Raw genomic sequence first — 26342 nt, 5'->3', positions numbered from 1 at the left:
GAATAAAACCTGGCTTTAGAACAATGCATAGCGCCACTCGTCGTGGTGTGCCAAAAAATGTACAATAATTTAGTTTAATTTATTTCAGTGTTAATGTTTGAGTTAAAAAATCCTCTACAAATTAAATTAACCCAAAGTCGGCTATAAGAGTACTTTAGGCTACGTAAAAAAGTAAAGGGCTTACAGTCTTAACATTTAGGCTACTTTGCTTAAATTCGATACATTTATTTTCAGTAGGGCCTAATACATTTGTAGGGATGTAATTTCAGTATGCTTTACCAACGCTATGTATTCAATTAAAGTTCCAAGAGGTCTGGTCTCTATATTTCCTTCTCAGCTGACACTAATATGCAAGTGCACAGCAAAAATCACAACTTGTGCTTGCTGCTAACGCAAGTTCTTTAAGGTGTCTCAACTATATACAGTCTACCCAACAGTGTGAATTCGTTACAAGGTTTCATTTAATTACATTAACGTGCAGCAATTTGTACAAATAGAGTCTATAGGCCTACTATACTGTTGTAGACATTAAATAATCTCATTTAGTATCATATTTGTTAAAATATTATAATGTTGTTTTTTCAATCTATGTTGAATATGAAAAGTGAACAGCATGAGTAAGATAAGATGCATTATATCGAGAGATGGATATGGAGTGGGTCAGACATGATTTTGACCACTTCATTAAGTTTTGTTTAGTAGAAACCTTTTTTTAAAGTGAATTTCGTTTTCTATAAATTGTATCTTAATTTTAATCATTTTTTCATCACCCAATTGTCTGGATTCAATAAGTAAGAGAAGCAAACAGACACTAATCATAGAGGCGCCCGTGAGGTCACTTGCATTGCACGTCAGCTGGAGCGCATCTCATCCTAACTTAACGAAACTCAGCGTATGCCTCACACAGACATGATAAATACATCAAATACACAAAGCTTGAAATGTCTTCAAACGAAATAATTCAAAACGAAAAAGAAAAAGGCTACTCTCTGATTATGTCTTTGTGCATTTCTCTCTAGGTGCGTTCACTACAAATATGGCGATCGTCAACTTCATCTTTGCAGTCGACACTGTCAGAAAACACTAGTTCATTGATAAAAATCATATGAAGACAAGGCATATATTAAGTTATTTTAGCTGTTATGAGAAAAATAAATCTAACAAAACCTAAAATCTAAATCTAATAAATAAATAAAAAAAAATATTAACGCCAATTCAACATGCCAGAATAAAACCTGATTTTTGAACAATGCGTAACGCCACTCGGCCTGGTGTGCCAAAACACTACATTTTAAACTTCAATGTTTAATTCAAAACAATCTCAAAACGCGTTGTGAATTTTTTTTAAAGCCTAGCCTATATACATTAAGGGCATTGAAACCAGGATCTTAACTAAAACGTGTTCCGCGTAATCTCTCAAAAATTATGCACTACTCCATGTAATTTTTTTTTTTTTAAGGACTGCTTTTGAAATCACTATAAATTACTGTGCAATTGTATCGCTCACGAGAGCTCTTCGTTTATCTAATTCCTCAATAGAATAGTAAAAATATTCAGCGTCATTGCTCCTAACATCGTCTCTATTTTTAACTTTTGATTCTATTTTTTTAGCTGTAAAATTGATTCTATCTTTGGTTCTATTCTGTTGTAGCCTAATAGGCCTATTTATATATATGAAAAATATGCCTATTATTTAACCCACTTACATTTTAAAATACGGCAATTGCTGCTGTTTTGCACAATGTCCCTTTGCGCCACCTGGCGGTCATTTCGGGAACGACTTTGAAATGCGGCTGGTTTATTTTCGCCGCGGTAATTTCGCCGCGGCAGCTGGCGCGGCGGTAATAGGCATTCTGGTTGACCACCATCTGTACTCATAGACTCCCTCTGATGCTTCATAAGCCAAATAGATGTCCATATCTGACCTTTTGAACTTATTTCTGGTCAAAGGGTCCTCAAAAACTATATAAAGTTATAGAATTCTTTTTATGAAAAATCAGCTTTTTGGAGGTCCCCTTTTCACCTCCTGAACATATTTCTGGCCAAAGAGTCCTCGATCTTGGGCTTTCTATACATACTCAGAGACTTCTTCTGATGCATCATAAGCCATAGATGTCCATATCTGACCTTTTGAACTTATTTCTGGTCAAAGGGTCCTCAAAATGTTTTAAACTATATAAAGTTGTCGAATCCTTTTGATGATATATCAGCTATTCAGCGGTTTTGACCTCCTGAACATATTTCTGGCCAAAGAGTCCTCGATCTTGGGCTTTCTATACACACTCATAGACTCCTTCTGATGCTTCTAAAGCCATATAGATGTCCATATCCGACCTTTTGAACTTAGTTCTGGGTAAAGGGTCCTCAAAAGTTTTCAAACTATATAAAGTTATAGAATTCTTTTGATGATAAATCAGCTATTCAGAAGTCCCCTTTTGACCTCCTGAACATATTTTTGGCCAAAGAGTCTTCAATCTTGGGCTTTCTTTATATACTCATAGACTCCCGCTGATGCTTCAAAAGCCATATAGATGTCCATATCTGACCATTTGAACTTATTTCTGGTCAAAGGGTCCTAAAAAGTTTTTAAACTATATAATGTTATAGACTCTTTCTGATGATATCGTCTATTCAGAGGTCCCCTTTTGACCTACTGGACATATTTCTGGTTAAAAAGTCCTAAACGATTAATAAAATTACGAATACGAAATCGTTTTGTTAATCGTATTTAACAAAACGATTTCGTATTCGTAATTTTATTAATTTATTAATACAATAAGTGACTGATATCTTCGGATGTTATATCCTCCTGACAAAATACCATATTTTACATTTAGCTGATTTATCATAAAATGAATTCTATAACTTCAAATAGTTTGAAAACTTTTGAGGACCCTTTGACCAGAAATAAGTTCAAATGGTTAGATATGGACAATCTTTATGGCTTTTGAAGCATCAGAGTCTATGAGTATATATAGAAAGCCCAAGATCGAGGACACTTTGGCCAGAAATATGTTCAGGAGGTCAAAAGATGACCTCTGAATAGCTGATTTATCATCAAAAGAATTCTATATCTTTATATAGTTTGAAAAATTTGGAGGACACTTTGACCACAAATAAGTTCAAAAGGTCAGATATGGACATCTATATGTCTTATGAAGCATCAGAAGTAGTATGTATAGAAAGCCCAAGTTTCGAATACTCCTTGGCCAGAAAAAAATTCAGTATGTCAAATATGGACTTTTGTCAGGAGGATATAGAATCCGAAGATATCAGTCTGAAGATATCAGTATTAATCTTTTAGGACTCTGTGGCCAGAAAAATGTTCCGTAGGTGAACAGGGGACCTCTGAATAGCTGATTTATCATCAAAAGATTTCTATAACTTTATATAGTTTGAAAAATTTGGAGGACACTTTGACCACAAATAAGTTCAAAAGGTCAGATATGGAAATCTATATGGCTTATGATGCATCAGAAGGAGTCTATGAGTATGTATAGAAAGCCCAAGGTCGAGGACTCTTTGGCCAGAAATATGTTCAGGAGGTCAAAACCTCTGAATAGCTGATTTATCATAAAAAGGATTCTATAACTTTATATAGTTTGAAAAATTTGGAGGACACTTTGACCACAAATAAGTTCAAAAGGTCAGATATGGACATCTACATGGCTTATGATGCATCAGAAAGAGTCTATGAGTATAGAAAGCCCAAGATCGAGGTCTCTTTGTCCAGAAATATGTTCAGGAGGTCAAAACCTCTGAATAGCTTATTTATCATCAAAAGGATTCTATAACTTTATATAGGTTGAAACATTTTGAGGACACTTTGACCACAAATAAGTTCAAAAGGTCAGATATGGACATCTATATGGCTTATGAAGCATCAGAAGTAGTATGTATAGAAAGCCCCAGTTTCGAATACTCCTTGGCCAGAAAAAAAATTCAGTATGTCAAATATGGACTTTTGTCAGGAGGATATAGAATCCGAAGATATCAGTCTGAAGATATCAGTATTAATCTTTTAGGACTCGTTGGCCAGAAATATGTTCCGTAGGTCAACAGGGGACCTCTGAATAGCTGATTTATCATCAAAAGAATTCTATAACTTTATATAGTTTGAAAAATTTGGAGGACACTTTGACCACAAATAAGTTCAAAAGGTCAGATATGGACATCTATATGGCTTATGAAGCATCAGAAGGAGTCTATGAGTATGTATAGAAAGCCCAAGGTCGAGGACTCTATGGCCAGAAATATGTTCAGGAGGTCAAAACCTCTGAATAGCTGATTTATCATCAAAAGGAGTCTAAAAGTTCATGTATTTTGAAAAATTTTGACGACACTTTGACCCCAAATAAGTTCAAAAGGTCAGATATGGACATCTATATGGCTTATGAAGCATCAGGAGTCTATGAGTATGTATTGAAAGCCCAATATTGGGACTCTTTGGCCAGAAATATGTTCAGGAGGTCAAATGGGGACCTCTGAATAGCTGATTTATCATCAAAAGAATTCTATATCTTTATATAGTTTGAAAAATTTGGAGGACACTTTGACCACAAATAAGTTCAAAAGGTCAGATATGGACATCTATATGTCTTATGAAGCATCAGAAGTAGTATGTATAGAAAGCCCAGGTTTCGAATACTCCTTGGCCAGAAAAAAATTCAGTATGTCAAATATGGACTTTTGTCAGGAGGATATAGAATCCGAAGATACCAGTCTGAAGATATCAGTATTAATCTTTTAGGACTCTGTGGCCAGAAAAATGTTCCGTAGGTGAACAGGGGACCTCTGAATAGCTGATTTATCATCAAAAGATTTCTATAACTTTATATAGTTTGAAAAATTTGGAGGACACTTTGACCACAAATAAGTTCAAAAGGTCAGATATGGACATCTATATGGCTTATGAAGCATCAGAAGTAGTATGTATAGAAAGCCCCAGTTTCGAATACTCCTTGGCCAGAAAAAAAATTCAGTATGTCAAATATGGACTTTTGTCAGGAGGATATAGAATCCGAAGATATCAGTCTGAAGATATCAGTATTAATCTTTTAGGACTCGTTGGCCAGAAATATGTTCCGTAGGTCAACAGGGGACCTCTGAATAGCTGATTTATCATCAAAAGAATTCTATAACTTTATATAGTTTGAAAAATTTGGAGGACACTTTGACCACAAATAAGTTCAAAAGGTCAGATATGGACATCAATATGGCTTATGAAGCATCAGAAGGAGTCATGAGTATGTATAGAAAGCCCAAGATCGAGGAGTCTTTGGCCAGAAATATGTTCAGTGCACAATGTTAGATCGTTTGTGCAATGAAATGCAAAATGTTATCTGTTTAATAAACATTTGAAGGAGGTAGTTCTGGTGTGCAACTCAATGCAATGAAAAAAGTCCATAAATGTTATTCTTCAGTGCACAACTTTAGATCGTTTGTGCAGTGCAATGCAACTTGTCATGCCTTTAATGAACATGGCAAGGAGTTAGTTCTGGTGTGCAATGCAATGCAAAAAGTGCATAGCCTATATGTTATTCCTCAATGCACAACGTTAGATAATTGTGCAATGCAATTCAAAATGTTACCTCTTTAATAAACATTTGAAGGAGTTAGTTCTGGTGTGCAATGCAATGCAAAAAGTGCATAAATGTTATTCTTCAGAGCACAGCGTTAGATCGTTTGTTCAATGCAGTGCAAAATGTTATCCCTTTAATGAACAATGTAATAAGTTAGTTCTGGTGTGCAATGCAATGCAATGCAAAATGTTATCCCTTTAATTAACAATGTAATGAGTTAGTTCTGGTGTGCAATGCAATACAATGCATGCATTTAGCCTATATGTTATTCTTCAATGCACAACGTTAGATCGTTTGTGCAATGCAATGCAAAATGTTATCTCTTTAATGAACATTTGAAGGAGGTAGTTCTGTTGTGCAATTCAATGCAATGAAAAAAGTACATAAATGTTATTTTTCAGTGCACAACGTTAGATCGTTTGTGCAAAGCAATGCAATGTTCCATAACATATGTTATCTCTTTAATGAACATGGGAAGGAGTTAGTTTGGGTGTGCAATGCAATGCAATGCAAAAAGTGCATAGCCTATATGTTATTCTTCAGTGCAGAACGTTAGATCGTTTGTGTAATGCAATGCAAAATGTTATGCAAAATGTAATGAACATTTGAAGGAGGTAGTTCTGTTGTGCAATTCAATGCAATGCAAAAAGTGCACACCCCTAAATGATATTCTTTAGTGCACCTCAAAAGGGGACCTCTGTTTTGAGGTCCATCGTTTGCAAAAAGTGCATAGCCTATATGTTATTCTTCAGTGCAGAACGTTAGATCGTTTGTGCAATGCAATGCAAAATGTTATCTCTTTGATAAACATTTGAAGGAGTTAGTTCTGGTGTGCAATGCAATGCAATGCAAAAAGTGCACACCCCTAAATGATATTCTTTAGTGCACCTCAAAAGGGGACCTCTGTTTTGAGGTCCATAGGCAAACATAGGCACTTTTTGCATTGCTTTGCACACCAGAACTAACTCCTTCCCATGTTCAGTGAAGAGATAACATGTTGCATTGCATTGCACAAACGATCTAACGTTGTGCATTGACGAATAACATATAGGCTATATGCATTGTATTGCATTGCACACCAGAACTAACTCCTTCCCATGTTCATTAAAGAGATAACATGTTGCATTGCACAAACTATCTAACGTTGTGCACTGAAGAATAACATATAGGCTATGCACTTTTTGCATTGCACACCAGAACCATCTCCTTCAAATGTTTGTCAAAATGTTCAAAATGTTGAGATAACGTTGCATTGCATTGCACAAACGATCTAACATTGTGCATTGGAGAGTAACATATATGGAAGTGTTTTGCAATGCATTTGCACACCAGATCTAACTCCTTCAAATTTTCATTAAAGAGATAATGTTGCATTGCACAAACGATCTAACGTTGTGCATTGAATAATAACATATAGGCTATGCACTTTTTGCATTGCATTGCACACCAGAACTAACTCCTTCAAATGTTCATTAAAGAGATAACTGTTGCATTGCACAAACGATCTAACGTTGTGCATTGAAGAATAACATAGGCTATGCACTTTTTTCATTGCATTGCACACCAGAACTAACTCCTTCAAATTTTAATTAAAGAGATAACATGTTGCAGTGCATTGCACAAACGATCTAACATTGTGCATTGAAGAGTAACATAGGCCATGCACTTTTTGCATTGCATTGAATTGCACACCAGATCTAACTCCTTCCCATGTTCAGTAAAGAGATAACACGTTGCATTGCATTGCACAAACGAGCTAATGTTGTGCATTGAAGAATAACATACAGGCTGTATGCATTGTATTGCATGGCACACCATAACTAACTCCTTCCCATGTTCATTAAAGAGATCCATTGCATTGCACAGATGATCTAACGTTGTGCTTTTAAGAATAACAGGCTATGGACTTATTGCACTTTATTGCACACTAGAACTAATTCATTCCTATGTTCATTAAAGAGATAACAAATACGTTGTTGCATTGCATTGCACAAACGATCTAACGTTGTGCATTGAAGAATAACGTACAGGCTATGCACTTGTGAAATATAGCAGACCACCTTTTTTAAATACCAGTTTAAAAAAGGTGGTCTGTTATAGTCAGACAGACAGACAGACAGACAAACAGACAGACAGACAGACAGACAGACAGATAGATAGACAGACAGATAGATAGACAGAAAGATAGATTGATAGACATTAGATAGATAGATAGATAGATAGATAGATAGATAGATAGATAGATAGATAGATAGATAGATAGATAGATAGATAGATAGATAGATAGATAGATAGATAGATAGATAGATAGATAGATAGATAGATAGATAGATAGACAGACAGACAGACAGACAGACAGACGGACGGACGGACGGACGGACGGACGGACGGACGGAATTTAAATGCAAAAACCAGTGGAATAACAATATCTTAAAAGAAACGAGAGAGTGGCAAACTTTGAAGTAGGATTAATTAGTTGTAAAGCTTGAAGTGTAAAGCTTGTTCTCATACACAGATATGGCCTATTTATGAATAAAATTCATGCATTTATTTGTCTTTTAAACTGATGCAAACAGGGAAAGAGAGTAGAAAACACTTATTATCCTGTCGCCCCCTCTAGTGGACAGCATTGAGTATTACGACCTTCATTGCTCTGAGAACGCAAATCAATGGATTTTTTGGGAAAGTAAGTCTGACCAGTTAGAAAAGATCTAAGCGAGTCAGACCAGTCTGAAGGTCTGAGGTGAGTTTGGTGAAGCATTAAAGGCAGAGAAAATTTTTCATAATAATAATACATAATAATAATGTTTAAATATATGCTTACTTTCTCAAGCCAAGATAATAAAGAAAACTCAGAGAAACATCGACCAATTCAGTATTTAATAAAATTGTATCTATCTATCTATCTATCTATCTATCTATCTATCTATCTATCTATCTATCTATCTATCTATCTATCTATCTATCTATCTATCTATCTATCTATCTATCTATCTATCTATCCGTCCATTTGTCCGTCCGTCCGTCCGTGGTCTGCTATATTTCACAAAGGAAGCCCATTTGTGCGTTCGTTGGCGTTATACGAGAAGGACATTCTGAATATGAGCCTATACTGTAAAATTAGCTGGCTTAAAAATGCGGATTGATCAGTGCAGATTTACTCCAGACGCCTCCCGGTGCTATTCGTATTGGAATTGTGTAATCACAGATTATGAACAGATGTTTTCAGAGGTGGACACAGTACACAACTTCCTTACTTGAGTGGAAGTACAGATACTACTGGTCAAATATTACTCCGTTACAAGTAAAAGTTGTGTTGATTTAAAAATCTTGCTTTGCCCTGTTGTTTGATTTCATGGAAGCAGACACCAGTGATTTTGCCAAGAGATTTCTTATTTATTTTATATAAGACATAGGAAGAAGAGACAATGGATAAAACGAAGGTCTTGATTCAGCAAGCCTTTCCATCTCTTCCTGATTTTCGGACAGAAGGGCTTGGTTTTTATACCATTAGCACATCTCTGCCATAGACAAAGACTATCAGTTATTGTATATGTTGACCAGAAAACTGAATTATCAGAAAAACACATGTTGTGAAACACATGATTATAATGTAACTAAAACAGTACATCACCAGAGAAACATGTGGTTCCCATTAACAATGTATCTTGCTTTAACAATGGAATATGCTTGGTGAAAACACTGCACATACATTTCAGTCTAACTTCAACACACTCAAAGTCTCTCCTCCATGATTCACAAAATACAATTGATTACAAATGATTATAAATGTATATAAAAATTATAACACAGATAGATAATACTACTGATTAATAATTCTACTGATTTCATAATCATATATTAATAAAAAGTAATAATAATACTAAAAGCAATATTAGATAATGAGATTTGAGTCTTCAGTTGTAAAGACCGATTTTTACTTAAGTAAAAGTACAGAAGTACTTGTTTTTAAAACTAGGCCTACTTAAGTATCAAAAGTAAATGTCAATGCATTGTTTTATTATTGTTGCATTGTTGTGTGTAATACTTACAGTACCTTATGCCTCTGAATCTATGCCTGCCTACCCTCATATCAATATCACGTTTATTTCTAGAGCACAGTTCCAGTGGGATTGAATGTGAGAAGTCACTCAATAATGTCCACAATGGTTTCGGACACCCAAATGGCTGTTCCCTCAAATAGTGCCATATTTAAAGTTTTTTGACTTTTAGTAGCCTATGAATATGTAAGCCTTACTGTTGTCTATAAGCTAGTGTGCACCAAAACAATGACAAAATTCACATTCAGAAGACCAAACCCAACGTTGAAAATGAAAATCAGGTTGATGTCAGAATCCAACGCCAGACTGACATTAATCTCCAACGCTGAATTGTGGTTGAAAACAATATGCTTATGCAACATTGGGTTGTTGGGTTTTCATGTTTAATGGGAACTTTAGACATAATGATTTTTATACTGTACAAACTGTGTGATCCCCTAACTCTAATGTAATAGTTATGGGTAGGTCATCTACGGACGTCTAATGTTACGGACATATTATCCAACCTCCAGGATTCCCCTGCGGTCAGGACACTTAAAGGGATAGTTCACCCAAAAATGAAAATTAGCCCATGATTTACTCACCCTGAAGCCATCCTAGGTGTATATGACATTCTTCTTTAGACGAATACAATCAGAGTTATATTAAAAAATGTCCTGGCTCTTCCAAGCCTTATAATGGGAGTCAATGGATATCTTTTTTTGGAAGTCCATCAATCCCTATCCCTCCGTGATATGTATTTTTAAACATAATGAATATTAGGTAGTGAAATCTGAAAGGTGAATATGGATTATTGAATCTTTAATAATAAAAATGTGTGTGAAATGTTTTGAATTTGAATATTCACAGCTTAAATATACAACCATGTTGAATTTCAACCCATAAAAATGCAAGCCCTATGCAAATACAATGCAAATTTTTTCAAACAGTGCAATTCAACAAGTTTTTTTGTTTCAAAAACATTTGTCATTATTTTACTTCCATAGAAACTTAACTAAATGAACAGAAAAAAAAAAACTTAACAAAGAAGTTAATTGAAATGACTGCAATAGATTTCTGAATTTTAGATAAAGCAATATTTCATAACATCAATGATTCTTGATCTTCTCCTGGACTGAAGCACATGCTCTACTCTTCAGCACAGTGGTGACACACACAACTCAGACAACAGAAACACTGTAAATCCCACCAGAACATTAAACACTCAAGATCTCAGCAGAGGAGGATTCAACAACCAGATCCGCATTGCCAGCTTCACTTATTACTAACCGTTTGACTTTTCCAGTTTTGACTGGAGAATCTGTTGCTTGTTTAATTAATTATACTGAGTCACAGATCTCATCCACAGATTTATCAAGAGCGTGTCAACTCATTAAATACTGTATTATAATATTGATAAATAAATAATAATATATTACAGTTTTTGCCCGTTGCTTGAATACATTTTGCAAAACTTCGCTCATTGTGCCAAAACTCTACACACAAGTAAACATGACACAACACTGGGAAATACCGTATATACCCGACTATAAGACGACCCTGAATATAAGACGACCCCCCCATTTTCCAGACTTATTTTGGGACAAAAAGAGATTTTTGTGGAAAAAATCTGGTTTTCAACAGAAAATAATTTTATTTGAAAATTGCAGTGATAATTCATTCTCTCTCTTCCAGCGCGCGCGCGCACCTTTCTCTATCTCTCTCTCTTGCGCTCTGCGTCTCGCACGCGCACCTCTCTCTCTCTCTCTCTCTCTCTCTCCCTCTCTCTCTCTCTCTCTCTCTCTCTCTCTGCGTCTAGCGCACCTCTCTCTCGCTCTGCATCGCGCGCGCGCACCTCTCGCTCTCTCTCGCTCTCTCTGCGTCTCGCGCGGCAGAGAGGAGCAGCGTTTTAATTCAGTTACAGTTTTTCTCAGTCGCTTTGGTGCATTTCTCACATCACTATTTACATTTGCACAACAGTTAGTTCAACCTCCACAACATTTAGTCATTTGTGCACATCATAGTAGCAGTTTCTCATTCCTTCCAACAAATTGCAAATGCTTTTGGACATGCATCAATTGCTTTCATACAACTCTCTGCTGTTTTATAACATTATCATTTGCTTATGTCATGTCAGTCAAAATTAACTATACTTGTGAATGCTGAATAGTCATTCCATATAAAACTAATAGTCCTCATTTCATTGCTTGAGTCATTACATACAAAAATTTTGAACTAGTTGTCAAAATCTGTAATTTAAAAAAAAAAAAAAAAAAAAATCCTGCAAAAGTCTCCTAAATTGAACAATTTGCAATTGAGCAAGAGATGATATTCGCTGTGATGTAGATTACTGTAAATTATGTGACCAGACAGAGAGGAACGTCTGGATGTGCATGAATGATTACAGTCCTATGTATGTTGTATGTTCAGTTCCAATACAGTATATAGGCCTACTGCAATATTGCGTACAGTTGTGCACAGCTCTACCCAAAGGGAGTTTATGTTTGTTGTAAATAATGGTGTATTTTTTCTTTTGCACAATGCTGTGAACAAATTAGAATTGCAAAGAGCATATGCAGTAAAAATGTGAAACATACATATTCAGTGTCTTGTACTCAGTTACCTCATAAATACAGTAATGTTAAACTTTACTGTATCTTTTCAAATGGCTGTGCAAATAGTATTTAGTGCTGTATTGAGCATTTTCAGGTAGTGTCACCAAGATCTGACTTTTATCATTGGAAAACATTTACAGAGTAAACTGTCGTAATGAAAACACGACTAAGCCATTTGACTATCTTGTTCATAAACGATGGTGTCAGGACTTTTTATTTTGATGACAGTGACACTTTCATTGACATAAATACTTGCTTTTGAGGAATGGGCTATCCATTTTGAGCAAGTGACACGCTTTTGCAGGTTATCAACTAGGTTTTGCAGTTTGCACTAATTGTTTTGAGAACTGCATTAACTGTTGTGCAAATGTAAATAGTGTTATGAGAAATGCACCAAAGCGACTGAGAAAAACTGTAAACACAGAATGTTGCTTCTCTAATTTTACATGCAAGTATAGCCGAAATCATTTGTCTTAATGGGTCATGTTTCAGTCACTATTTCATATTTATTCAGTTGTTCTTTCTCCCTTTCCCTCCGTGATTTTGTCTATATCGCGCATATACAGTTTTTCTCAGTCGCTTTGGTGCATTTCTCATAACACTATTTACATTTGCACAACAGTTAATGCAGTTTTCAAAACAATTAGTACAAACTGCAAAACCTACACTGTAAAAATAAAAGGTGCCTGGAGGAACCTTTTGGGGTTCTTCACTTCGCCACACCGGCGGAACCGTCTGTAGATCCTCTAGGCACCCTTTAAAAAGGGCCGGTTCTCTGAGGAACCACACAGGTTTCCTGAGGAACTCTTATATTAGGCACTGTGTGGAACCACTTTGGGTGCCTCCAGGAACCAAATTTCATTTTTTTTTAAATATTTAATTTCATGTTGTTACTATGGTTACCTTTGAGTTCTATTATAATAAACAAATTGAACCAAATACAAAATAAGAATTGTTTATTACATATTTGATATTCATTTTTATACATACACTTCCATGCACATGGGGAAAAAAGCTAACTACAGATTAATATCAATGACTACACAAAAAAATAGTATAATACATAAGCAACATGAATAATCAACCATGTATATACAATAGATAAACAAGAAAAGACATCTCAACAAAATGCATGGAAACACATATGTTCCACTAAATAAATCAATGTAAAAAAATTACATTTGAACTAATTAAAAATGTCCATCATACTTAACTTTAAAACATTTGTGTTTCAGTCCGATAGTCTGACATCACTGTTTCCAAGTCCAAAAGCTCTATCAGATGCTAAAAACAAACAACAGTGCTAATATACACTAATTGTGCTGTAACCTTTATCTCTATACTGAAATCTCAGATTGTTAGTTATTCAGCTATTTTGAATCATAAAATGTTTAAGTCTGGGATGCCATTAGACTGGAGACTGTAATGTACACTATGGCTTTTGAAAAGCTTAAATGTGTGACTTGAATCAACAGTGTTCATAAATGGTTGTTGAGTATTCTCATGAAACAAGATAGAGGAAGTAGAAGTAGAGGCTTCGACCCGAAACAGAGTTAAGGTGCAGTAAAATGATCTGTTGTTCTGTGAATGTTCACTGGTGAATTCAGTCATTTCAATATGAATTCACACGATCAGCAATTTCGTTTGTGGTCAAAAATGTCACTATGGGACCAAGTTGGTGTGAGGTACTTAATGAGTTAGAAAAGTGAAAAGGTACAGCATCGTTTTCCGTTTGTTTTTCCTCTTTTCTGGTGGATGGTCCAGGCACTTCAATGATTTTCAGGTCTACAGGAGGATTTTTATTCTTGGTCAAACTTGTATTTCAGCTTACCGAGATCCCTGCAAAGTACAAAATTTACTGTTAGTAATGTTATTAAAGTGATAGTTGTGAAATTTAAATAATTTCCTCAGCCTTGTGACGTTCCAAACCTGTTTGACTTTCTGTCTGTGGAACCCAAAAGCAAATCTCAGGCATAATGCAACCCCAGTCACCGATCGCTGACAATGCATGAAACACAAGCAGAAAACAATTGTGTAAATCATTCATGAAACCATTCTTATGTACACTTGTCTAGTTCAATTCAATGCAACAATTTATGTAAAAATGGTTAAGCTCCAAAAATGTCCCAGAAAAGATCCTAAAAATAATCAATGAGTTCACAACTCATGTGTTATGGGTTGTGTTGCAAGTCTTCTGAAGCCTAATTGCTTTTTCCTATTTATTTATTTATTTTTTTTGTCAAAAAAGACTAAACTTGAAGTTATAATTCAGAGTTAAAATGTCTATAGCATTTTTTGTGAATCAAACCTGTGATATTATTTTTCTGAGTAACATGAATGAGATTTGAGATCATGAGAAAAGATTTTCAGAGAGTAACTGATTAAAAAACACAAGTACACAGTCAAACAAAACAATTTCACACAGAGAAAGTTCATAGTAATAAAGTACAGCATGTGGTGCAGGTAACTTACTGTAATTCAATGTTGCCTCTGAAATGTTCAGATTATTTTAGAAATGTAATGGTTGTTCTGGGGAAACAAAAGAACAAAGCTGATTATTCACAACATAATATTTATTGACCAGTAAATGGCTTTAAAATGGTATTTGAGAGAATGAGGGCACCTGTAGTAAAGTTAGCTAGGCTAAACAAAAACAGAGCAAACTATAACCTGTTTTTGTTATTCATAACAAACGCCAAGAATCAGAAAATTTTCTAAATTAGTTAGGCTATATCAGCAATTTGAAGACACAGTTGTACAAAATATGTTGAATTGAATGACTAAATCAATCTAAGACAATAAGTCAATCATTTCCATTTGTTCATTAGATCAACATAAGTTAGTTAGCATCGCTGCTAAAACCTTCATACCAGATACTGTGCAATAAACGAGTGGTAAACACTGTAAAAACGTAGTAATGTATAATAAATTTAGTTTATATATATGTGTGTTTAAATATATAGTGAGTAGACTCTGTATTTATATTTATTTGGCGAGTTTACAAACCTTGTAATGGAGAGCCGAATAAACGGCGGAAGCTTTGATGAGGGGAGCCGTTACTTTCCTGATGACGATCAGCTGAGCTTTGTTGCGCGCGAGCAGCGCGAGGATCACTGAAGCGACGACAGCAGAGGAATAGCATAGAGGAATAGCAGCAGTTTCGTGACAGAATAATACTTTTCTCCTCCTGCTTCTTCTTCTTCATATAATATTATTATTATTTAGTGTTGTTGTTTAAGGTTTAAATGACTTAATAAAATAGGCCTATACTAAATATATGTAAGCTACCCAAGTGAAAAAGACTAGTTACTGTTAAATGTATTAAAAATGCATTAAAGTATATTTGTATTGTAGGTCTACTAAAAACACACTCAAGTACATTTTTAATACATTTAATAGTACATCTTTTTCACCTGGGTATGTATACTGAATCAAAAACACACTCAAGTACATTTTTAATACATTTAATAGTACATCTTTTTCACCTGGGTATGTATACTGAATCAAACTTGCCTATAATAATAATAATAATAATAAAAATGCATTAAAGTAGGCTATATTTGTATTGTAGGTCTACTAAAAACACACTCAAGTACATTTTTAATACATTTAATAGTACATCTTTTTCACCTGGGTATGTATACTGAATCAAACTTGCCTATAATAATAATAATAATAATAAAAATGCATTAAAGTAGGCTATATTTGTATTGTAGGTCTACTAAAAACACACTCAAGTACATTTTTAATACATTTAATAGTACGTCTTTTTCACCTGGGTATGTATACTGAATCAAACTTAAGTAGCCTATAATAATAATAGGATAATAATAATAATAATAGAATAATAATCTAATTCGGGCCTCACTGAACCATTGGGTTCCTCCAGATGCTGGCTTTAACATAAGAGATCTTCCAGGAACCACTTAAATGTTAAAAGATCTTCCAATAACCCTTTTATCGCATTTAAGTTCCTCTATTTTCCCCCAAAGCACTTCGAGGTCTTATGGTAATGAAAAGGTGACTCCAGAACCTCTGAAGTAAATACAAAGTGCTTAAAGGATCCCATAAGTTCCAGCAAGAACCTCAAAGATTGTCAATGCTCCTCCAGTAACCCTACTATAGGAAAAAGAGCTCTGAGGCACCAAAATTACATTTTGAAGTTCCTTGAGTATCCAACAGGATACTTGAGGCTCCTTTAGTTTTTACAGTGTAGTTGATAACCTGCAAAAGCGTGTCACTTGCTCAAAATGGAAAGCCCATTCCTCAAAAGCAAGTATTTATGTCAATGAAAGTGTCAGTGTCATCAAAATAAAAAGTCGTGACACCATCGTTTATGAACAAGATAGTCAAATGGCTTAGTCATGTTTTCGTTATGACAGTTTACTCTGTAAATGTTTTCCAATGATAAAAGTCAGATCTTGGTGACACTACCTGAAAATGCTCAAGACAGCACTATATACTATTTGCACAGCCATTTGAAAAAATACAGTAAAACTACACATTACTGTATTTATGAGGTAACTGAGTACAAGACAATATGTAAGGAATAATTGACGACAGGCCGTTGAATTATTAGAAAAATAATGCACACCCGAGGTGGTAATGCGGTCACGACGCGAAGCGGAGTGGCCGTTCACCTCGGGTGTGCATTATTTTTCTAATAATTCAACGGCCTGAAGTCAATTATTCCGCTTATACTACAGTTACCACACCTCGAAACATTGTTCAGATTATGTATTTCAAGACGTTTGTAAAGTTTTTGTCATTAAAACGCTCTTGTATGTAGGACTAATTTCTTACGCATCTAAACCAATGCCTCCGTTGCTAATTCCAAAACGTCATTTTAGAGTTAGTAACGGAGGTTTGAGCCACTGATAGCAGACTAATGCTGGGGACACACGACTAGCTGACACATTCTCTGACTGTTTTCATCGACTGCAGCAGATTTTAAACACCGACTCTGAACACAGACTGAACGCGCTGAACACGCGTTTGGGCATGATCAGTCATACGTATCAAATTACATTCATAACCGGCCTTAAAGTGTGTCCCCAGTTATTAATGCAGTTATTAGAGAGAGAGATGTTGCAATAATGAGACAGAAAAGCATGTGCGTCAATATTATTATTTATTTATTACAGTTTTTCTCAGTCGCTTTGGTGCATTTCTCATAACACTATTTACATTTGCACAACAGTTAATGCAGTTCTCAAAACAAATAGTACAAACTGCAAAACCTAGTTGATAACCTGCAAAAGCGTGTCACTTGCTCAAAATGGATAGCCCATTCCTCAAAAGCAAGTATTTATGTCAATGAAAGTGTCAGTGTCATCAAAATAAAAAGTCGTGACACCATCGTTTATGAACAAGATAGTCAAATGGCTTAGTCGTGTTTTCATTATGACAGTTTACTCTGTAAATGTTTTCCAATGATAAAAGTCAGATCTTGGTGACACTACCTGAAAATGCTCAATACAGCACTAAATACTATTTGCACAGCCATTTGAAAAATACAGTAAAGTTACACATTACTGTATTTATGAGGTAACTGAGTACAAGACACTGAATATATGTATGTTTCACATTTTTACTGCATATGCTCTTTGCAATTCTAATTTGTTCACAGCATTGTGCAAAGAAAAAATACACCATTATTTACAACAAACATAAACTCCCTTTGGGTAGAGCTGTGCACAACTGTACACAATATTGCAGAACATATTGGAACTGAACATACAACATACATGGTACTGTAATCATTCATGCACATCCAGACGTTCCTCTCTGTCTGGTCACATAATTTACAGTAATCTACATCACAGCGAATATCATCTCTTGCTCAATTGCAAATTGTTCAATTTAGGAGACTTTTTCAGGATTTTTTTTTTTTTTAAATGACAAATTTTGACAGCTAGTTCAACATTTTTGTATGTAATGACTCAAGCAATGAAATGAGGACTATTAGTTTTATATGGAATGACTATTCAGCATTCACAAGTATAGTTAATTTTGACTGACATGACATAAGCAAATGATAATGTTATAAAACAGCAGAGAGTTGTATGAAAGCAATTGATGCATGTCCAAAAGCATTTGCAATTTGTTGGAAGGAATGAGAAACTGCTACTATGATGTGCACAAATGACTAAATGTTGTGGAGGTTGAACTAACTGTTGTGCAAATGTAAATAGTGATGTGAGAAATGCACCAAAGCGACTGAGAAAAACTGTAATTCAATTCCTTTTAATTAATTCGAATTCATTCTTTTTTTTTTCCTATTATTGACAGATGACAGACTAGCCAAATAAATGAAACACAAAGCCCTTTTAACAAGTAGGCCTATCAATAATTATTTATTTGTTATATTATCTGCAATAATAATCCGTGCTGCAGGATTATCCATTTATTTAGCCTATATTCAGTTTAATTTTCTATTGATTATAGATAGGAATATACTTTATTTGTTCAAATTAAACTGCATGTTTCCATTGATTGTGAAGCTAGACATTGAAAATTCCAGATCAAGCTCATGCGGCTAAATGTTTTTTTCTTGTTATGAATTGTATCCTATTTTCCGTTATTACCGTTAACTACGCGAAGTGATATGGAACTGTAATGCGGTCAAGACCTGCCTGGAACTACTTTAGCTGTGCGTTTCCCTGAAAATAATGCACACCTTAGAACGTTCGTCAACCAATCAGATTCAAGCATTCAACGGCCCTGTAGTATAAGAATATGTATGTTTCACATTTTTACTGCATATGCTCTTTGCAATTCTAATTTGTTCACAGCATTGTGCAAAAGAAAAAATACACCATTATTTACAACGAACATAAACTCCCTGTGCACAACTGTACACAATATTGCAGTAGGCCTATATACTGTATTGGAACTGAACATACATAGGACTGTAATCATTCATGCACATCCAGACGTTCCTCTCTGTCTGGTCACATAATTTCATCTACATCACAGCGAATATCATCTCTTGCTCAATTGCAAATTGTTCAATTTAGGAGACTTTTTTAGGATTTTTTTTTTTTTTTAATGACAGATTTTGACAACTAGTTCAACATTTTTGCATGTAATGACTCAAGCAATGAAATGAGGACTATTAGTTTTATATGGAATGACTATTCAGCATTCACAAGTATAGTTAATTTTGACTGACATGACATAAGTAAATGATAATGTTATAAAACAGCAGAGAGTTGTATGAAAGCATTTGATGCATGTCCAAAAGCATTTGCAATTTGTTGGAAGGAATGAGAAACTGCTACTATGATGTGCACAAATGACTAAATGTTGTGGAGGTTGAACTAACTGTTGTGCAAATGTAAATAGTGATGTGAGAAATGCACCAAAGCGACTGAGAAAAACTGTAAGACGACCCCCCATTTTTTCAGCCTATTTTTAGGACAAAAACCTCGTCTTATATTCGGGTATATACGGTATACCATTCACATCTGTGTCAAATTGAAACTCTACTATCAAAACCTAAACTCTGCTATCAAAACCTAACATTCATTTGTCAAAATGTAACTCTGATGACAAAATGACACATACTTGCATCATATGCATACACTTTCAGAGCAGGTTGAACACACTAGTCTACTTTATATAAAACACTGCAGTCTTTGATTTTCACTGTTTATTCAGAAGGCATATTTTCAGGAGGCACATTTTCAAACAACCCAAAATTGTGCAAAAAAAAAAAAAAAATTGTTCACATTTGCCCTTTGGCCAATTACATTACGACCCCTTCGTATTGTTTTGCTCAGGTCGAATTCAGCTTCATCAATGAAAATGAATTCATGAGGCTGTGCAGCTCCATCCATGGCCAAGATTCTCTGTAACAAAAAAAAAAAACATATTACTGTACTACAGTGCTACACATACAGAACCCTCACCCCATCACACAGGTACCCGTGTAGCTCTCCGAATGGATCCATGTGGTACTGATATGGTACATATTCAGCTGCTACTGGATTTCACCAATACTGTATTGTAAATGTAAAGGACAGTTACACTTACCCGTACATATTCAGCTCGAAGTCCTTTGACCCTGACACGGTTCCTCTCAAATGGGAACCTGTAGAGCTGCTTCATGGTGATGTTGTGTTTTCCCAAGATGCGTCTGATGGTGGTGATGCTCACATGGTTTATGTTGTTGAACACTTGCATGTCTGCAAGTATTTTCTGTAGTAGCTGGTGGAGACGGATGGCATTGTCTGCCCTCAGAGGGTCCACAACGGCAAGTTCCTGCTGTTGTATGAACAGGCGTTGGCGTCCTCCCCCAGAAGGTCTTTTAGTCATTCTAGAGAAATACAACCACAAATTGTCCTCGGTTTGCTTCTTTTTCTTACAGTACTTTACTGTATATACTGTATCATCCACTGTACTGAAACATCTCAATATAAGTAATCATGGTATGTTTCACAAAAACTACCACTTTGGCTGCAAAAGGAGCATTAGCACCCTGCAATACCCTGTTGTTTTACATGATGTGGTAATGTGATATACTGTAGTACAGTGCTGTAAATACCATCTGAGTAGAGTAGAAGGTAGAGAGGTGAAGACATACCTGTTTTCTAGTCAGAATGTTCTTACAGATGCCACTGTGAAGCGGCTTAGATGTGGGTGGACTCTCTGCCCAGCTTCCCTCATAGTCAGGCCATGGTTGATGACATGGTCCACCAAAGTTGCTCTTATATCATCAGAAATAGGGGTGGGTGCATGGCCTCTTTGACCTTGACCTTGTCCTCTTCGTCCTCCTCATCCTCCTCATCCTCCTCGCCCTCCTCATCCTCCTCATCCTCCTCGTCCTTCTCATCCTCCTCATCATCCTCGTCCTCCTCATCCTCCACATCTTCCTCTTCCTCTTGCTCTCCCTCTATCCATGCTTGCAAAGTTCTTGAAATGGCTAAACTGAGGGCTTTTTGTAGCTGGCTGATTGGTGTTCAGTTTTGCAAGTAAGTGTCTTCAGGTGTGTATTTGAGTGGTTGCAATTACCCGATGTGTTTTGTATTTTGGATACATGTGTTTTCCAAATGGCACCCTGAGATTTCATTTTTGAACGAAGTGTCTTATGTATGAAATAGAGTGTGCAGGACCAAGTGTGTTGCATAAAGGAGTAAGTGTGTTGCAGAATTGCAACTAGAGTGCAAAGCAGCGCTTTTGTTTAAGGTATGGGTACATGTGTTTGAGGTATGGTAACAAAAGCTTCAAGTTGTGTTACTTTAGTCTAAGCATGGGTCTATAGTGTTCAAGCAACGGGCAAAAACTGTATTAATATTGTATTATAAATACTATGAAATTATAACAAGAGATCCAGCACTGTTGTGGAAACCAGATCTTTTTTAAACTTTAAAGTTTTAAATTTACAAACCATTACAAATTATTGACATATTTAGACACAGACATCAAGAATCAGCTTATGAATCTCAACAATGGTGACATGCGTCATGGTGCAATGCATTCTGGGAGCTACCATAGTATAAAACTCATCCATGGTTCCCTGCATCATGCATTGCGGCATGAAGCATGTCAAAATTGTTGAGATTCATACGCTGATTCTTGATGTCCATCTGTGTTTAAATATGATAGTAGGTCAAAATGTTTTGAGCACAATGTATTTACATTTTTTATATCTGATTATCACAACAGGTAGGAAAACTGTGTGGAATAGATGTATGGATGTATGTATGTAATAGATGTATGGATGTATGTATGGAATAGATGGATGTGTGGAATAGATGTGTGGAATAGATGGATGTATGGAATAGATGTATGGATGAATGGAATAAATGGATGTATGGAATAGATGTATGGATGTATGGAAATAGATGTGTGTAATAGATGTATGGAAGTGTGGAATAGATGTGTGGAATAGATGTACTGTATGGATGTATGGAATAGATGGATGTGTGGAATAGATGTATGGATGTATGGATTAGATGGATGTGTGGAATAGATGTATGGATGTATGGAATAGATGTATGGATGTATGGAATAGATGTATGGATGTATGGAATAGATGTATGGATGTATGGAATAGATGGATGTGTGGAATAGATGGATGTATGGAATAGATGTATGGATGTATGGCACAGATGTGTGGAATAGATGTATGGATGTGTGGAATAGATGTGTGGAATAGATGTATGGAATAGATGTATGTGTGGAATAGATGTATGGAATAGATGTATGGAATAGATTGATGTATGGAATAGATGTACTTTATGGATGTATGGAATAGATTGATGTATGGAATAGATGTATGGATGTATGGATTAGATGGATGTGTGGAATAGATGTATGGATGTATGGAATAGATGTATGGATGTATGGCATAGATGTGTGGAATAGATGTATGGATGTGTGGAATAGATGTATGGATGTGTGGAATAGATGTATGGATGTGTGGAATAGATGTATGGATGTGTGGAATAGATGTATGGATGTGTGGAATAGATGTATGGAATAGATGTATGGATGTGTGGAATAGATGTATGGATGTGTGGAATAGATGTGTGGAATAGATGTATGGAATAGATGTATGTGTGGAATAGATGTATGGAATAGATTGATGTATGGAATAGATGTACTTTATGGATGTATGGAATAGATTGATGTATGGAATAGATGTATGGATGTATGGATTAGATGGATGTGTGGAATAGATGTATGGATGTATGGAATAGATTGATGTATGGAATAGATGTATGGATGTATGGATTAGATGGATGTGTGGAATATATGTATGAATGTATGGAATAGATTGATGTATGGAATAGATGTATGGATGTATGGATTAGATGGATGTGTGGAATATATGTATGGATGTGAGGAACATCATACAAAAAAAGAGTGATATCACCAGCCAACTGACTGATGAGGATCTGTTTGTCAGCAATAGAGATACCACAAAGACCACTATTAGAAACATAAGATGCAAATATCTGGGAAACTAGTAAAAACAGATAAGGGGATATTATTGGACACCCTTGTCTAATACCACGTGACAAGTAAAATCTAGGAGAAGTACCGTATTTTAATTTGATTGTACTATTACAATTATAATAAAGGGTTCTTACAGCCTTACAAAAATACTCACCAAAACCAAACTTTTGTACCGACTTAAAAATAAAATGATGCTCTACTGAGTCAAAAGCTTTATAAAAATCCAGGAAAAGGACAAAACTATTATGTTCCACCAAGTTGCTATAATCAAATAAGTCTAAAACTAATCTAATGTTATTCATTATGTGTCAGACTCTCATAAATCCAGACTGAGTCTCATCTATAACATTATCCAAACAATCTTTAAGTCTTTTAGCTAATATTATGGCAAAAATGTTATAATCGTTGTTAAGGAGTGTTGTGGAAAAATTAATCTTTTCTTTAAGTTTTATTTTCAATGATTCAACAAAAAGAATGCCATGCGTTCTTAGGCTGTATTTTGAGTTTCTTTTATGATGTTGAGACAGCTGGAAGGGTGTGTGTGAGACTTCAGAGGTAAGAAGATTCTCGGGCTAAGGAGGGGTCAAGGGGGGTCCCTTTTGTTCCTTGTGCTGTGGTTGGTGACAAGAGATAACACTATAAAAATGCTGGCCAACCTCTGCTCTGGGTCTCACTCCGCCTGCAGCTGGACTGTGGATGGACTGGGAACATTTCTTGCAAGAAATAAATATCTCTTAAGGACAATTTGAATCCTGATGTCTCTTATGCCTGATGCTATTTTGTTAGTTATTTGTTTTTGCCTCAACAGGAGTTTGATGGGCCGCCAATTGTCCAAATTGTTCTTTGGTTTAGGAATTAGTGTGATGATACTCTGCGTTAACGTAGGAGGTAGAGCTTCTTTATCAATACTCTCTTTAAAAACATTTTGTAAGAGCCATTATGCTCTATTTAAATGTCTGTTGTAGTTCCACTGGAGAACACTGGGTGGAGTATGGGTTTAGAGTATATATGTAATCAGAGAGCAAGAGAGGTCAGGTGTAATGGGGAAGCAAACAATTTTTGACCATGGCTGCGTTCCAAACCGCATACTCAATGAGTAGGTACTTAATTTCAATGAGTACTTACTTAACGAGCGCTAAAAGAGTAGGTACTTAATAGCCAAATCTCGTTGAGTATGAATGCGAACCGGACATCTGCCATGTTGACGTTATCATGTGACCTACGACGCGTTATCACACGCGCAACAACTTAAAAGATTCGAACGGACACGTTTAATTCATCTATCTGTAAATATCTTGATATTGATTAAACTTGCTCATTTTGTGGTCTTTTTGAAGAAACTGCTGCCCATTTATTTTGTGAATACATTTAGGGTTGATTTAAGTTATTTTATTTAACCTTACTAATGTGAACTACCGTTTTATCCTTAACGATGTTATTTATTTTTATTACGAAATCCCAAAATTGTCATCTCTTGAATATGTTGTTAATTTTTTATATCCAAATATTTTCATCCACAAGCAAAAGTGGCTAACTGCTTTATTTTTTCCTCTTTTTCTTGTTGAATTTAACCGTCGTTTCATCTCTCAGGCCTATAAATAACAAAAAATGCTTTTTTAAAATGTATTATAATTAATTATTTAAGAAAATATATATTAAGATATTCAACCTTGTAGGTTCTTTTTTCCTATGTAAAAAATCTCATATTATGTATGCAAACCCATTATATATATATATATATATATATATATATATATATATATATATATATATAATGGGTTTGCATACATAATGAGATTTTTTACAGATCTCATAACATCAGTAACTCGACAGCCCTACCTAGAACGGGTTTCCTCAGCGTTTGTAATGTCTGCACAAAGGGCAGCTGTGCGAAGATTTGCCTTTGGAGGAAAACTGTTGATTTTATACGCGAAAATTTTAAGTATCATTAATATTAAAAATGAATATTACCTCAGAATGAATTGCATTTCTATCCCACCCCAAAATATACAATAATAACAACGATAAATGCTGACCAATACTTAATTATATGACTTTTTACTGAAAATTATATAATTCAATAAAACAAATTGTAATGTATGTCATATGACATAGCTATGCATGATTGAATACACTCTAGATGTGTATATAATGAACATATCTACATCTTCTTTCAAACAATTAAATCAAACATTAATTAAATAATTATATTTTATTTACTGACAACAATGAGAAATATGAATAAATTAGTAAAAGAATGAATGAAAGTCACCATCACACAATAAACAAATGCATATGTCAACACATGAAACAAGCTTTATTCAAACTACAATCATGTATGTATGTAGACTACAGGCACTGAACCCCACATCCTTCTGCCATCTCAACACAGCGGTTCCCATTCTGCGGCTTTATTCTGCTGAATCAGCTGACCGCCAGAGGTGAGCCGTTCCCTTGTGCCGGAGGTTGTTGCGTAATGTGTTGTGCTTCACAATCTGAGGCAAGTGGAGTGATGGAGGGACCATCTCCAGGATTCAGCTCTGTGCTCTTCATCCTCAGTGCTCACACCAGCCCGCTGACATTTCAGATCCTACAAAATGCACAAACATAACACAAAAGCAGTAATTTTAACCACACAATGTCATTTGATTTCAGTATTATTTAGAAGACAAAAACGCTTTTTTTCCACAAATGCCGCCATCATCTTTCCTTGCAGGTCCTGCTCCACCACAAAAGCTGTGCGGCAAATGCACAGAAATCAAGAATCAGAAAAGTGCTGTAATAGCTCTGTTTGAAATTACAATAATTAAAATAAACTACAACTTAAGATTTAAATAGTTGTTATTCATTTCTGTAGTATACTCACTCAAAGCCTTCATGAGCAACTCTCCACCAGATAAACACACATCTGTTCATCTGACCCTGTAACATCCAGATAAGATCCACGTTACCTCTGTGATTTATGAACTCAACACTACATTTACATGTTGAGGTTGTTTTAACTTTTTATCCAACATAAATGTTCCTCAATTTATCAACAGTAATGGACAAATAAAATAGATAGCCTAACTTATGTTTAACGTTAGTTACTTTATAGATTTGTTCTACATAATAGCACACATTTCACCCAGATGTCTATT

This window comes from Scardinius erythrophthalmus (genome assembly GCF_964197995.2).
Source record: "Scardinius erythrophthalmus genome assembly, chromosome: 14".
Lineage (NCBI taxonomy): Eukaryota > Metazoa > Chordata > Actinopteri > Cypriniformes > Leuciscidae > Scardinius > Scardinius erythrophthalmus.
The sequence above is the reverse complement of the archived record's forward strand: the minus strand, read 5'-3'. Positions refer to the sequence as shown.